We start from the raw sequence: 17,621 nt of genomic DNA on the forward strand, positions 1-17,621 counted from the left end.
ATTAAATATGTGTTAAAATAAAATAAAAATAAAATATGTGATAATTTGAAATTATGTTTTAAATATGTGTTGATAAAATTATGTTTAATTTTGTATGTGTAAATTAAATATGTGTTAATAATTTCAAAAAAAAATATGTTTTAATTTTGTATGTGTATGAATACTTTTATACATAATTATGTGTTAATTATGTGTAAATTTAGAAATTAAATGTATTATGCGTTAAATATAGAAATGAAATTTACAAATCAAAAATTTAGAAATTACTTATGTGTTAATTTTGTGTTAAATGTATTAATTTAATCTTTATATAATTATATGTATTTAAAAATAATATGGCATTGTTGCAGGATTATGGTGGAGATGGAAATGATTATAGTGGGATTTTCGTACACGGTCGTATGATGTATTGAGTTCATAGCGCAAAACTCAGCCGAGAAAATGAAAAGGGATGATCTGAGTAATAAATCAAAACCAAATTAAATGAAATTCTGCAACATTTGAGATTGTCAATCAATTAGACTAAAACCCAAAATAATTGAAACGTAAATCAACTAAAACGCTCAATAAACCCCATGCACGCAACATGTCATACAGTTAAACTCTAGATCTAAATACCATGGCTTTCTACTACTACAAAATAAATAAAAATTCAATGTAATTTCACAGCAAATCAATAAAACCAAGTATATATGAATGATATTCAAGCACAATAGCAAGGAAATTGATTAGAAAAAGAACGATATTACCATAAATTGAAGAAATTAACAAGCAGCAGAAGAAATTTAACACAACTTCGACCCAAATTCGGTAAATTTCAGGTGGCTTCAAAAGATAACTATGATTGTATAACATGATAAGAATACATGATCGTGATGAACAATTAGTTTTAAAGTATGAATTTTTCAGATCTGAAAGCTAGAGAAAGAGAAGAGGGAGAGAGAGAGTTTATATTACGTGTGTGGGTAGCAGGGGCGGTTTCTGATTTTTTTTTATTTTTTTATTTTTTATGTTTTAAAATTTCATACACCGCTCTTTTGAAGTCATGGGTCCCATCCTTGTGATGTAAGCCTACGGCCCCCCAATCATTCCTTTCCAGCGTTTCGACGCTATTCCTTGTATTTGTATTGCTATTTTTATTCCAGTTATTTATTTTTTGTATTCTAATTTTGACTAAGTTTATATCTTGCATGCATACTAATTAGTATTTGCGCGTTACAAACTAAAAAGATAATGTCAAATTTTATAAACTTAAAATGATAATGTCAAATGTTACAAACTTAAACAATAAAGTCAGATTTTACAAACTACTATGATACTGTACAAAATGTTCTATAAATAAACTGCCAACAGATCAGTAATCTCTCTTTGACGCCCACTACCACTACACAAGGTTCTCGACCGTTTTCTGCCCCGAGCTCTCCATTGAATAGTTTCTACTTCTAATAACTTCCATACTCTTCTCCGCACCGGGTCGAAAATGCAATGTCTAACTCCATTAAAAAAATTAAAATATATATAAACATTAAAAAAATTAAAAAAAAAATAACGAACCAAAAAAAATATCAAATAAAAAAAATAAATACTAAAAATTTGACATAAAAAAAATTAACAAAACACTGCAAAATAAATAAAAACAAAAAAAATACAAAATGAAAAGAAAAAAATTACCAAAACATACAAAATAAATATATATAAAAAAACAAAAAAAATACAACAGAATTGAAAAAAAAAACAAAAAAAACATACAAATAATTGAAAAGTAAATATAAACATAAAAAAATACGACAGATTTGAAAAAAAAAATATATAAATAAACAAAAAAATACAATAAAATGAAAAAAAAAATATATAAACATAAAAAAAAACAAAACAAAAATCTGAAAAAAATATAAAAAAAATAAAAAAAGGGTGGCGGTGCCCAGGCCAAACGCCAGCCCCATGGCGGCGGCGGTTAGGCAGGACGCCAGAGCCACGGCGGCGGCGCCCTCACAAGACACCACCACCGTGGCCCTGGCGTCTCGCCCAGCCGCCGCCGCTGTGGGACTGGCTTCTGGCTTGGGCGTCGCCACCGTGGCCACGGCGTCCTGCGGGGCGCCCCGCCCTCTTCTAGGTTTTATTTTTTATTTTTTAAAAAAAAAAAATTAGCTTGCCACCGTGACCGCCTTCCTCCGCCGCCGCCAATTCCTTGCGGTAGAAAGAAGATGGGTGAGAGGTTGGGTGATGAGAGTGTGTGAGGTTTTTTTTCATATTAAGGGCAAAAGTGTCAATTCAATGAAAATTTGTGGGCTTTATGTGGAGATTTGCGGGCGATGTTTAGCAATCCACTAAAACAAAAACAAAATTATAACAATGTCCTTCATATAACAGAATCTTTTAATGAAAGAACACGAACCTTGCAAAAATTCTTGGTGTAATTGAATCAGAAGAAAATCATATTGTTGAACCCTTCGTGACTCGGATTGAAAGAAAATCGATATATCGAGAAATGATGAGAGCAACGGATCATGAGACAAACAAAATTAGAGAAACGGTGTAGAATTTGGGAGAATAAGTGAAGAAACCTAATCTAAAAAGTTTGAAAACAGAATAGTAGTGGGAACCAAGAAAACTCTTTTTCTTTTTCTATTTTTTTTTTTGTTTAATTGTTCATTTTTTATACACAATTAATTGTTCATTGACGAATAAAGATTGACCCATTGTTAGTGGTACCCCATATTGGCCATATAATAGCGGTTTATTCTTAACCATTGTTGTATGTTTGTTTTAAATCAATAAAATTTATAAGAACCCCTTATAACAACAGATGGAGAAGGAATCATTGTTAATTAAGTGTTGGATTTTCAACCTTTTGTAGTAGTGTAAAACAAAACTGTGCATAGTTAGTGAAAAAGTTACACACCAATCCATCTCATTAGAAAGAGTGAGAGAGATATATGTCAAATTGAAATTTTTTATCTGATTGTTTTATACTCCATATTTTGGTTGCTAAATTATTTCATCCAAGTTTCTAAAGCGTCTTAATTTGTACTAATAAAGTGATGTGTCTCTTACCGCGGGTACAAAGGCTACAAAAGAAGAATATTGATGCGCTTGAAAAGGTAAATTACTTGTATAATAAGTTAGATAGATCTTAATTTTAAAATTGCACCATTAAATTGATGTGTTAACTGTACTTTTATTGCAGTGGTTAGATCTAAAGAATCTGAATACAAGTCTCCTGAAAAGGGTAAATTTTCTATCCCTAACAATGAAATTATTTTAAATATTTTAACAATTGATTAAAGGAAAAATTATTATAAATAATCCAACTTTTGCTCCATTCTCCCAAAATAAACCAACCTTTGGATTATTTCAAAATAATTCAACCTTTTACCCCCATCTTCCAATAACGAACCCAAATGACATGTTCTATTTTTTTATTTCATTTTTTTCGTTTTGACCACCTTATACAAAAAACAACCACCACATACACCTTTGGCCACCACTAGCACCAAGACAACCACCACCTACCGCACTTCACCATGACTCAACCCCCGTCCAGCCCCAAAACAACCTCCGTCCAGCTCCAAAACAACCTGTCAACCACCTGTTAAGGACCCCACCCTCATGAAAGCAACCACCCCAAACCCAAATCAAACCATTACTCACCTGTAAACAACCCTCACCCCCAAAACAACCCTAACATACGAAATCAGCCCCCTCGCCACCGAAAACCCACCGCCACACCATCGAATTAACCGCTCACCCATACAAAATCATCCCTTCACCCACCCATAACCTTTACCCAACTACCTTCTCTTCTTCTCTCTCTAGAAAACCATCCACCAAATTTCTCACCTCCTTTCTCTTTCCTCTATGAACCACGGTTTTGGTGATGGCATGGATGGTGGGGGTGGTGGTTTTACTTACGGCATTGTTGCATAGTGAGGGATGGTAGTTGTGGTGGTGGGTTGTGAAGAGGGAGTTGACGAGGAGAGAGCACAGGGTAGGTAGTTTTGACAACGGTGGTGGTGGGGGAAGATAGAGAAAGAAGCGGTGGTTAAAGGGAGTACGCGATGGCTGATTTTGGTGTTGGTGAATCGAGGGTGATAGAAATGAAGCTGGGGATATCGGTCGAGTTTGTGGTGGGCGTGACGGAAATGGAGGTGGGTGGGGATATGGGGCTGATTTCGTGGTGGTTGTTGTGGGTTGTAGTGATGTTGGTGGGTAAGTGGGAGGGGAGGTAAGGAGGTGGTCATGGAGGAAGGATGAAGGAGGTGGTCATGGAGAAAGAGAGAGGAGAGAGAAAGAAGTGGGGTGGGTTTTTTTTTAAAAAAAATAATAAATAAAAAATAAACCAATAAGAAAATGACACGTAGGCAAAACAATCGGTTATACCAGCTCGGTGACCCGCTGGGTTGATATGGGAAGATGGGGGTAAAAGGTTGAATAATCCAAAGGTTGGTTTATTCTGGGAGAATTGGACAAAGGTTGGATTATTATTTAAAGTATTTTTCGTTGATTAAATAGGTTTTTTTACTTTTTACCATTAGTGTTAATTTTTTCTTTGTTTTAATGTATTTAGCTAAGTGAATCTCTTAGAGTGCAAGACAGTATGGCCGACGAGATCGGCATACGTGATGCTCAGGTGGAAAAGCTGGTTAGTAAAAACCTATATCCTTTTGTCTATTTATTTCTGTTTAGAGGAAAGAGTAAGTTGCTACTCACTGCGTATAAAATTAGTTGCAACTTATGTAATGTTGTGAACTGACTTTGGGCTGTGATTAATATGATTAAGCTGGACTAAATAAGGAAAAATGGACTAATATTGATAATGATATGAAATAATACAAGAGAAGACGATAATACAACTTAATAATACACAACATAACATCAAACTTTCATCATTCATCATCCTATGTGATAACCTAGTTAACAACTCTAGAGACCTTCTAGTATCTAAATTATTAAAACATTCTAAAATACCCTTAGCCTACTCATACTGATGCATAACATGTAATTTCTAAAAATTTCATATAAGTTGCTACAATGTTTTATTTCTTTATTTAGAAATTCATTTCTCCCTATCTGTCTTTCTTCAATTAACGCTCAGCAGAATCAGTTTTGAGAAGTTTATTGCAACTTATTTGACACGGTGGAAGTATTAATCTGCTTATTATAGATAAACAACCTCAAGCTGATGACTGATGAGCGAGACAAATTAAAGGCACAAGTTGAAGAGCTGTTGACAAATGAGGATAAATTTAAACTTTTTTTTCAATGTATTGAGGATAAGATAAAATTCATGGTTTCTTGGCACTTTCATAACTCCATGCGTTATACTTGATAGCTACTACAACTCTAAGCTTATAACTACAGATATCCCACACTAAGATCCCTTTACTTGCAGGTTTCGATAGCACAACATGAAGCAGATAATCTTCCAAGGAGAGTAGCCAAACTGGAAGAGAAAATGCATGAATATGAGTTGTGTGTATATGCCATTTTTTTTCATGGTGCAATATTAGTTAATCTGTTCTCTCATTACTCCTCCCTATCACAGTATTACCACCAAAACCGGAACAAAGATAGACACAAACAGCAGTGCTTGCCTGGATAGTGAGGCTGCAGTGTTCCCGATACAAGTAGGAAACAACTCCACTACATGCATAAACAAGATATTAAACACCATACAAGCGCAAAACAATGCCATTAGCAGTAGTCCAGCATGTACCTTTATGAAAATGACCAACTGTGATGAAAATTACGCTGGCAGCACCACTAAATGTGCAGAAGCCCAACACTGAACTCCGTCTGTTGCATATGGGAACCCAAAAGAGGCAAGTAAGCAAGAGAGATACAAGGAGTTGTACAGCATTGAATGTTAAGCTCAAGTAAATGTTGAGACCAAAACCTCCCACACCCAACAACATACCGAAATACATCATTCCAACCCCGAAACTTATTATCATAGCTACAATCGACCTTTGAATAGCCCATTATCTCTTGAATAAAACCTTGATCGAACCTTTTTCCTGTTTCTGGGATTACCTTGTTCGAATTCTAGCATGTTTGGCAACGAAGAGATCATCTGATCATCTAGGGTGCCAATACTTTTTAGCACTTTCACAGCGTCCATTTGTCGCCCCCTCATGAAGAGCCACCTAGGAGATTCACAGAGGAGAAAATATATTAATATGGAGCATATGATTCCTGGAATGGAAGTACAATAATAAAGAAGTCTCCAAGAGGAATTACGAGTCAGGCAAGCCAAAGCCGTCAAGGTTAACAATCCCAATGATAAGAAGAGTAAGCCAAGCATAACAATTTGTCCTCTCCACCGCTTACCAACCCACTCTGATAAGAGGACAAAAGAAGAAATGGTAATGGATACACGACCAACATGTTATGACTTGCTGGCAGGGGAGTGATAGCTACAGATAATGGTGCAAGCAATATTAACAGTAAGAGTGTAATAAAGGCTGCACAGAAAGATATGGAAGGGGAAAGCTTGTATTGATTGATTGAAGTGAAACCTACCCCAGCACTAAAGACAAACTATTCTACAATACAAACTATTTTCTCTCTTTTCTCTTGAATGAATCCCAATACTGCTAACCTCATTACATATATAAGCACCATTCATCCTTATTCCCTCCCTTTCATTGGCTAAGCAAAAATATAAAATATTAGTTAATGTCAATATTGCCCTTTTTGTTGCGACGAGCATAAGTGTACCTCACAGGAGGCCTATGCATAACACAACAAGCAACAAAGCGGAATATGGATTATGGAGTAAAGCCATATGTTAGGAGAAAAGGCTGAGGCAAGTAAAGCTAGTGACATAATCAAGCAGGAGAGGGAGACAAGGTTCTTTCGACCTAGTGATAAATCTCCCATGGAAGACAATAGGCTAATTCAACACCTATAGATTATGGAACACCAATAGGCTAATTATTACAATGTATCAACGACAAAGGGTATAATGTTGATAGCACCCTTAATTAACTAGCTTTCCCATTCTTAAGTGCTATTTGCTCATTAAGAATATTATGACATGTTATAACTTTTAAAAGCATATTAGTTAGGTACATAGGGTTTTCAAATCAATATGAGTTGATGGTCAGTTAACAAGCAATAGTACTTCGTATAATCGAGCAAAGATATAATGTAATCAGTAAGATTATGCAGATGCAATAAAAAAGGATCTTTGTTCCTACTCTTGTAAGTCAATAAAGGTAAGATCAATGTGCTCCACACGTATGTAGATACACAGAATACAACCAAAAATTGTATGTCATATGTGATAATTAGTATGGTTGCATTAATGACAATTCACCCAGAGAAATATAAACTCTAAAGTGTCATTATCCGAGCCTCAGTGGGACAATTATGTTGGTTGCTTCGTGATCAGTCAGAATCCACTCTGATGCAAGCTTTTCTACTCAATGGTCAATATATAGCGGGAGAATGATAGGCAGGAACTTGCTGTTCTTCTGAGAGAAAAGTACTTTATAATACTAAAAAAGGAAAAGGTCACGTTTAGATAACATTATTAAAGACACAATCATATATAATGATGATAAAAATATTAGGCTTCTTTTATGAATAAAAAGATAAGCTGCAATTCAATCATGCTGCCTTTTCATATTGTTGTTCACAGTGATTGATGTAAAATGTAAAGATGGTGAGAATACATCTGCTGACAAGAATTACAAGTTAGTAAGTAACCATACCTTTAACTTGTCTAGCAAAGATTTCTTCACTACGATAGAAATTCACGTCAAGTTAGTGATACCCGTACTTGTGTTGTGTAGATATGTCATACTTGTTGTGCTCTGGGAAAACGCATAAAGTGTTTGGCCTGTGTCCTCAATCCTCATATGAGTCACATCAATATCATCTCCAAGGTAGCCAACTCTATATAAGAGAATGCCAAGTACACATGACAACTGATAGCCATAATACTATAACAACTTGTAAAACAAGTGAAAAGAGTTTGTAATTTAATTGAAAAGTCCTACAAAAGAAATACGGATGGATCAAATGCTTATTTACATATGATGTTCGACATTCATGTTACATACAGAAAAAATTGCCAGCATGATCTACAGAATGCATCCAAAGGAAACAAAAAGCATATATACAACAATCTGGAATTGGTCTTTGAAATGAAAAACGAAAAAAGTAACAGCTTACTTACAAAGCCAAAATTCATGAAATATCCTAAACATGCAAGACATAAAAACAATCTCTTGCTTAATACAACTAGCAGAAATCAAGCCAGTTACATCATTGTATAAGATGCAATGAGGCAAGTGGAACCTATTTTCATGATCTACCAAACTAGCTCTAGCATCTGGAAAACCTATTTTCAAGGATGATTCAAAAACCACAGGATAACAAGAGAATGATATGAATAACATGCTGGAGTGTTCATAAAGATGTAATGTTATAATGTACTAATAGATGGTCTTCAGTCATAACATGTGAAAAAAGAAACAATATTTAAATTAAAAAAAACACTAGATCTAAGGTTCAACTGTTGCACCATTAACATTATATATATCGTATCATATTTGCAAAGATATAAGGCAGCAAATATGTATGTACAATCACGGCACTTCTCTCAAATATGCACTCTAGTCAATTTATGTAAAGCAACAGGCCAATGGTTCTGTTAACCTCTTCTCTGATCTCAACTTTCAGTGTTTTTAAAGGCCTTATCCTGTAATTGGGTAATGTTGCTTTATGTGTTTCTTCCTGTTGACAAAAATTCTATTACATTCAATTCTTCACCACATTTAGTACCAAACCTAGCTTAGTGACACTGCAGAAATACAATCATCAAATCTTCCAGCAAATCATTGTATGCAACGCTGCCTGAGTTTCTTCAGTTCCACCAGGTCTAGTCAAAACACTTGTTACCCCAAAATTTCATTCTCTACATTATGTTGATCAAGGATGAGGATTTCTTAAAAATGTTTATGAATCATAGAAAACCACTTATTGCAGGTGTCTTCCCAAAAATAATAGATACCTACCAACATATGCTAGAAAATAGAAGCTGAGGATTTCCAAAAAAAATTTGTATATCATAGAGAAACACTCATTGCCACTCTACTTCCCAAAGATAATAGATACCTACTAACTCGTGCTTGAAAATTGAAAAGAAAACTTCTTGTTAAGGCTAGAAAACTGTATCGGTGTCAGAAAGCAAACACATAAAATTTTCATTGTATCTTCGATCATTTTGTTCCAGAAAGTCATCACTCGTGAAAGCACAGACTTACTATTCAATTATTTACGCTTGTAATGTTTGAAGCAATGCATCACCCATGTATTTAGGCATGCCCCCACAAGTCCTTGTGTATATTCAAAGTATTAAGACTACATGAGCAGGAGGCATATGCACCAACAACACTTTCAATGTTCTAAAATCTGACAAAAAACACTCAACAAATGATATGACATTACACACAGCCAAAGACACAGTTAGCAACTTCAGACCTCATAACACATCAAGACATCACCAAACACCCTAAACCATTATTCACCCCCAAACAAGAAAATTTTTACTATAGATCAAGAAGAGCAACAACACCACTGTAGATTACATTGAAGCAGGGTAGCGAAGGTCTACAGCTACAATGCCTTATTTCTGATCAATTGCTCCTAGCAAGGACTTACTACATAATTCTTTAAAAAAAATAAAGGCTTCTCTAAAGCTTAATAGATACCGGCATCTGGTTGAAATTCTACTTCTTGGCCTGTAAGATTGTATATGGGTGGACTGCATGTTGAAAACTCATTATCATTTCTCATTCTCTACAATGTGGTGTCAATGCACAGCGATATTATATACCATCTCCTAAGCATTAAAATGACAAATGATAAAAACAATACATAAAACAAAAACGGGAAAAATGCAGCAACGTAAAACAACAGACCTGAAGCCATCATAGAATTGGGATACAACTACCAGTCTTATCTCGAGCTTCTTGCTCTTCCATGGTATCACATAGTACCTTACCCCTTGTTTCAGGCAAAAAAAATGACCAAAAGGCCACAAAAGAGAATGGTCACCCGGAAGACTACTGGAGAGAAGAGCTGATTACTCCTCCCTATTACCACCAAAACTGGAACAAAGATTGATGCAAACATCAGTGCTTGCTTTAAGAGTGAGGCAGCAGTGTTTCTGACACAAGTAGGGAACAATTCAACAACATATATAAACAAGATATTAAACATTAACAAGCGCAAAATAGGGCCATCAGCTCCAATCCAACATATATGCTCTTATGATGATGGAAATTAAATTGGCCGCACCACTTAATGTGCAGTACTCCTACAGCATCAGGGAATCCAGAGGAGAAAAGTAAGGAAGGAAGATTAAAGAGGTAGGAGAGCATTAAATATTGAGCTTAAGTACATGTTAAGAACCAAGTAAGGCTCCATATAACAAGAGAATGATACAAAAGACATGCCAGAGCGTTGATAAAATGTAATCTAAGAATGTAGTTATATATGATGTTTAAAGATTTTTGGTATGCAAAGAGTGAAGAGCGAGCACGCATCACAGAAGATGTATGGGGGTCCAGAAACACAAAATCAGTTAAAAAAATTAAATTAAATGAGAGTCAGTCGCCCACAGGAATTGCAAAATGCACGTACAGGGAGCTGGTCGAGGGAGGATGGAATACTAACCTAGTGTGGAAGGGGCTATCCTTGCTTTCAACTAACTCAAAATTTCTCCAAACAAAATGAAGATCACATATCATTTGGAATATGCAATTAAGATATTGGAGTCTACTCAGGGAATTCAAGGCAGCCATTACAAGAAAAGGAACTTTTGGAGGTCAAACTTTCTCCCAAGGTGGGTGGAACATACATACATACATACCGATCAAATCATCTATCTCTATCTATATCTCTATCTCTATCTCTTTAGAGACTTAAGAATGAATGCACGGGGTTGGTTCAGAGTGGATAACTTACTTGACTAGATTGGATCGGAGAAAGACGACTGCCACTGCCAGGATAGAATTCGATCTGCCGGAATGGTATTTCTTACCCATCTATGCCATTATTCGTAGTATACCCGACAAATCGGGAGGTGTAGCCGCAATAGCATTCAAGGGAGCTCACCAAATCCAGTAGAGCCGAGCCATCAAAAGGAACTGGTTTAGCACAAACAACACGCTGTTGGGAGTATCCTCTCCTTTAATCATTCAGATCGACGGAATTTCAATTACAATACTGTACTGTACTGTATGTTAGAGTTAATTATAATGAGGTAAGGTAGGTAGGCCGGAATCTTGTATGATCTGGCAACACGTGCTAGAAAAGGCAAAAGGGTAGTTTTTTTTGGTTGATATTTTTCTAGCACACTAGTTGTGGACCCGCACGGTTCCCCAAGTTATCAATGTATTTTCTCAATTGATTTTGTTATCGGTGTTGCTTCTCGAGTGATTTTTTTGACATTTTATCATCTATCAAGATTTGCGGTTTTCCAAGTTATCAATGTATTTTGCGAATGATTTTGTTATTGGTGTTGTTTCTCGAGTGATTTTTTTTAACGTTTTACCGTCCATCAAAATTTGGGTTCTGGTCACTTGGAGCTCACCAAGTCACCATGCCGCCAAAAAATGTGATCATGGGTTCAAATTAATGGATGATTAACCAACATAAGCTAATTCTCCCCCAAAAGCAAGAGTATAACTTGCACGTGTAAAAAAAAGAGTATAACTTTCACTAATATCTATTAACATTTCAACAAACTGTTTTATAAAAAGAAACAACAATTTTTAAAACAATAATCATATGAACAACAAAGCCAAAAATGAATACCCAAAAACATGATGAAATTTCAACAATTCAAAAAAACCCACCGAATCAATTCAATATTTTTGCATTTTGCAGAAGTACCAGCAAGACGAGACAAAAATGCTGTGTAATTAAACGAAAGTAAACAGCAAAAAAAAACAAAGGAAAAAAATCACAATAATAATCTGTATGACATTAACTAAACCATGATCAATGGAAGCATTTCACTCTTTTCAGTTGTTCTACAACAAAAGGCTGCTAAATGAATAGAATTATACAGCTCAAATGCAACCATCAAAGTTAGCTACAATCCTTTGCTATGATAATTACCACCAATCATTGCAAATTTAAGAGAGATTGCCAATAATTGCTTAAGATTAGAACAACACTACCAAATAAGAATTTCAATCACTATAAGAATGATGAGGAAGAAAGAAAGATAATGAAGCCAAAGAATAACATCAGAATTGCCAATAACTGCTTAAGATTAGAACAACACTACCAAACCTACCTCTCAGGCTGAGATAGCCTCACAATTGTGCACCTACGCTTACTGCTGCAAGGTCTCCGTGGTGACGGATTAGATTGTTGGCCATCTATATCAACAACTATTCAAAATAAGCTATATAACAAATGTTTATTGGCAACTACAAACTTTCTAAAGAGCAAACAACAATCAAGCTATATACAAGCACATATAAACACTATACATCTAACTATGTATATTTTTCCCAAAGCAATGAAGGGAACAACTACTTTTTAAAATTGCTAAGCATATTGCTGGTAACAACATACCACATCTTGCTTTGCATTCCCCCGTGAAGGAAGTAAACATGCAAAAGCTACTCAAACTAAGATAAATTCTAAAATATTTTACTGATTAGATTGAGACTATCTACAATTATAACAACTATAAACTGGCCTTTCCAATCAGAACCAAGCATAACCACCTCCAAACACACATAGGGACTTATCACTGAAATCCTTAACACACAGTTAACCCTATTAAAAACAAAGGAATTACCCATTGATTTAATTAGTATGCAATGTCTTCTATTTCAGCATCTAACCTCCACTTCCCAAGCTGCACTGCATATAATTCACCTAAGCTGCCTGTAAAAAAGGCAATCAAGCTCAGTCCCAATGCATCAGCAATAAGGAAAAACAATATATATAAGTGTAATTATAATACTAAGAACAAACACGAACACAATTTTAATAAATTAAAAAGAAAAGCAACATTGAATTGTCTTTGGTAACCGAAGCAGTAGACATACAAATGTAGCTGATATAGTTATATACTCCTATTATTACCTATAGTAAAACAGGCTAATGAATAACGGTATTACAATTGGAATTGTAGCAGATCAACTACAAAGAAACCAGTAAAGTAACCAATAAGGAAAAAGTGGGAAAAAACACCAAGAATGAGAAAATCATGGGGAAAAGGCCTTTAAAATGGACTCCCCAAAAAAACCAACTGCTTAGTCTACATAATGAGTTGATGAGATGTAGCTATTGAAAAACAGTAGACCAAAAAGCAACAAAAGAGGAAAGTGCCGCAAAAAGAGCTTCTCTTAATCTGTAGCATTAATAGTTGTAGATTTAGGGGAAAAAGGATGATCAAAATGCTTCTCTTGAACAAATGTATTCACTTGAGCCCTTAACTAATTTCCTTACTTCTCACCATAGTTCAAAAACTCTTCATAATTAGATATAATATACCAAGTAGGGTTAACAACAAGCACAGGTTTCTTTTCCACCCCTAGGCAAATCACACAAATTTCCATTCAACAGCACACAAATTTCAACAACACAATAGCAACCCAAAAATACAAAAGAACCCCAAAAAAAGGAATTAAAAACAAAAAAAGAACTGTTAAAAACTCCCGAGAAAAAAACGAATTTGTTTAAAAAAGACCTTTAAATTAATATAGTATACCAAGTTAATTTTAAATTATTTTTTTGGGCTTTCCTTTTACACTGTATATGGGTAAGTTGTAGCTTCTTTTGAGTCAATAGTTATTTGTCTTATTACATGCACCCAAGAGAGTGTACATGCACATCACAGAGGCAGATGACTTCTGCAGGTCAGTATAGCATATATCTAATAATTTGCAATCATAAGTTAAGTGTACTTTGAAATTGGTTAGACGTGCCAGTCATTTAGCTTAATCAAGAGCCAAAATTTTATTGAGGTTGGGTGCAAAATTTGTAAGTTTTATCCACTGCAAATTCATCAAAATTAATGCTCTAACAACTTCATCTAAAAGAGAGGAATAACCAGTGATTTGCTCAAGAAATAACACGCATTATTAGAGTTTTATCAAGAAAACATTATAATGATTTGTATTACTTCAGCATAATCAAACACCCTCAAAGAGACAACATCATCTTGATTCAAATCAATGCCAAAATTGACCAAGCTAGAATCTTTATCTAGCCCAAACATGGTGCAAAATTTGATCACAACAACAGAGATCTAGCGCTACTGAAATAACAGTAAAAGATCACAGAAACAAATAAATCAGTATGCGAGGAGGAAAATCTGAAGGCCACCCTATATGACCCAAAAATTCAAACCATCACCCTCAGCTCCAATATAACAATAGCCAACAACAAATCAATTGCTGTTGGGCAACATCTCCTTGAGATTGCCAGCAAAAATTCCTGCAAAGATGCAAAGTGCTGTTCCCTATTTTTTTGATGTTTTGGTTTCCATATGTCAATTAATTCAGTAAGTAGTCAATTGTTGTATCAAGACCCTTTTCATCGCCCACAGCTATCATGGCAATGCCAAGAACAACTACTTCATTGTTACAGTCATCATACAGGGTATTTCATGTTAATCTGACTATTGAGTAGAAGCAACAGAAGGAGAAATAATTCAAATTAAAGTCAGCTAATCCACAAATATGTCTATTACCCGGCCTCTTCTTGATTCCAACAGCTTATACACAAGTAAAACAACCCACTAAGCTAAACCCAAAAAAAATGTCAATTAATAAAGCTTACTTTAATTGGGGCAGATTAAATAATACTTATTCCAGAATTAAAATCGCAGCATAACACTACAAAATCACAATAATTAAATTAATCCAAAACAAGAATAACATCTCAATCAAAACTAAACAGAAAGGAAAAAAATAAAAACAGAGAAATTTGTCCGAAATCAAATTGTTACCATTGATGAACACAATATTGATGAAATTGTAAGCAAAAACAATCAATGAAAAGGCCAAAAAGAAAGATTACCTCTTGGTTGCACTTGAAGAACAGCTCGTGCAGGCAACTTTATTAGCTCCCAAAATATGGAGAAGGAGATGAGAGTGGAAAAGATGGGAGAAGAAGAGTGAGGAGAGAGATTGAATGAGATTCTTCAAAAGCAAAAAGGATTTTTTAACGTAAATAGAAACCTTTGCCCGGTTCTCCCAAAATGCACAAACCTATAAATCTGCCCATATTAGACAGAAATTTGCCATTTTTCGCCCATAATAGACTGAGTTTACCGGCAACCGGTTATTCAAGTTACCTGAGTCATACTCGAGTTAACTCGGACACACCCACCCATTCTCACTTCCTTCTCCCCTTCACTTTCTCTCTCCTAAATCCAAAATTTCCGCCATTAACAACCTTCAACTTTCTCTCTCCTCCTTCATCAATGGATTCTCCCCCAATCTACCGTCTCCCTCAAGACACCCTTCACATGATCTTCATCAAACTCCCTCTTCGTGAAATCATAATCTGCAAATCCATCTCAAAACCCTTCAACAACCTCCTCACTTCACCTTCCTTCTGCCACCTCATCTCCTCCCTTCACCCTCCTCTCTCTCTCCTCGCTCTCCGCCATAACCACCACCCACCCCGAAACCACCACAAACTCACTTATAAAACCGGTCATAATCCCCCTAAATTCACCTCCCATATTTACCAATTTTGCATTAGATTTGAGTTTTCAAACTTAATGTTACATTCCCCTTTTCGCTTTTCAATTTCTAGGGTTTTAGTTTCAATTTCGACAAGGGGGGCGGGGACTCTCACGAGGAGGGGCAGCGACTTCGACTTTGAAGAGGAGGAGGGGCAGGTTAGGTGGGGATCAAGTGGTGGCTGTTATGGTGGTTATGGAGAGGCGGTGGTGGTGCTGTGCTTGGAGGTGTTGCTGGCGATTGGTGTTGATGTTGTGGTTGTTCTTTGTTGTGGGGTGTGGCTGGTAGTGGGGTGAGGGGAGGGGGCTGGCAGTGGGGTGGTTTTGGTTTTTTTTTTTATTATTTATTTCTTTTTTAAAAAAAAAAAAAAATTCAAAATTTAAAAATTAAAAAAAAAAAAAAAAATTGACCAATGGTTTAATGACAAGTGGACTTTTACCTGTTATAATAGGTAGGTGACCTGCTTGGTCCATTATGGGCAAAAAAGGGCAAACTTCTGTCCAATATGGGCAGATTTATAGGTTTGCCAAAGATTGGTCTATTTACGTTAAAAAATCCAAAGCAAAATGAAAGGTTTAGATGAAAACCGGGAGATGACAGTCAAAAAAGATTTTTTTTTTTATTTATTTATTTAACTAAAGGCAGGGGTAATAACATCATTGCACTATTCATTTGAACAGAGCTTATAGATACTAATTATTTGAACTGCTGGAAGTATAAACTTTTATTGAATAATAATAACATAACATATCCAAGAAAAAAAAAAAAAACATATCCAAAAAAAATAAACCCTTTCTTTCTCTCTTTTAATTTTTTAACCACCTCCGCTTATAGATACTGTTTATTATTCCCAAATTACAGCTAATCTTTTTTTAATTCCCACCTTATCGTCCACGTCACCGGTTCAGTGGGAATTAATTTTAAAACGGGTTTATCAGAAACCGCTACCTCAAGTAGCAGTGTACTGATTAAAAACCGCTACTTCAAGTAGCGGTGTACTGATTAAAAACTGCTACTTCAAGTAGCGGTTTACTTATTAGAAACCGCTAGTTCAAGTAGCAGCTTGTATTTATTAAGTTTTTTTTAACAAAATTAGTTTCCCCTTTTCCTTCCTTGGTAAAATAATTCGAGCTCAAACATCCCCAAATAAAAAAAAAATAAAAAAAAAAAAATCGACACTACTCCTCAAAGCACTACTCCTTTCACCTGCCAACGCATCAATCCCCAGCACCGGAAGCCGCCACATTTGCGTCGTCGTCGATGTCACCGACTTGCTCACGATTGGTTGCGGACGCCGATGTCAGAGAATTAGTGGGTTTGTTGTTGTTTGTTGCTGAATTAGTGATAAGTTGATTGTGCCCTAATTATTTTTTTTATTCATTCAATTATTAAATTAATTTGTTATTTTAGTGTAATTGTATGCTAAATTCATAGCACGTTTTTGACAATTTGTACTTAATTGTGTAGTTTCAATGTTGATGTTATCAAATTAATCAATGTTGATGTTAGACTTGTCGTAGACTTGTTGTAGACTTCCGCATTCTTTGTAGTATGCTTGTTGTAGACTTGCTGTAGAGTTTAACCAATGTGTTAAAAATAAAGTGATTGCTTAATCCTATACGGGGTGTTGTTTAAAGTGATGAAGAACTCAGCTTTAAGGTCTGAATAGAAGCTCCATTATCAGTTCTTTGGTATTCACCACTGGTACACATATTCTCTCAATCATATATCAAATGATAACAAAATTTCATTGGCCTGTTTCAAGGTAAGTAATTAGGGTGATACTGAGATCACAAGCAAATAACTAATGTTTAGAGAAGCAAAGACAAGTAAATGATAAATATATACATCAATAAGTGTGACCTTTATGTTGTCTTTAACATGAGC

At 35.2% G+C, this 17,621-nt stretch overlaps 1 long non-coding RNA gene across 10 annotated transcripts; it reads right to left on the reverse strand.

Moving 5' to 3' along the window:
* Window positions 1-1,223: 1,223 nt before the first annotated feature.
* Window positions 1,224-16,999, reverse strand: LOC110699176. 10 transcript variants are annotated; one of them, XR_002506870.1, is made up of 9 exons: window positions 15,064-16,665; window positions 12,833-12,921; window positions 12,320-12,404; window positions 9,933-10,121; window positions 7,719-8,002; window positions 6,241-6,339; window positions 6,034-6,146; window positions 5,717-5,796; window positions 2,249-5,643 (listed from the first exon to the last, which is right to left on the reverse strand). It is a non-coding gene; the product is annotated as an uncharacterized LOC110699176 (long non-coding RNA). The 10 variants fall into 10 exon arrangements; XR_002506868.1 differs by having other exon boundaries at window positions 7,719-7,902; window positions 15,064-16,662; XR_002506872.1 differs by lacking the exon at window positions 2,249-5,643 and adding an exon at window positions 1,224-1,489 and having other exon boundaries at window positions 7,719-10,121; window positions 15,064-16,995.
* Window positions 17,000-17,621: the final 622 nt, after the last annotated feature.

Source organism: Chenopodium quinoa, unplaced genomic scaffold (assembly GCF_001683475.1).
Source record: "Chenopodium quinoa cultivar QQ74 unplaced genomic scaffold, ASM168347v1, whole genome shotgun sequence".
Taxonomy (NCBI): Eukaryota; Viridiplantae; Streptophyta; class Magnoliopsida; order Caryophyllales; family Amaranthaceae; genus Chenopodium; species Chenopodium quinoa.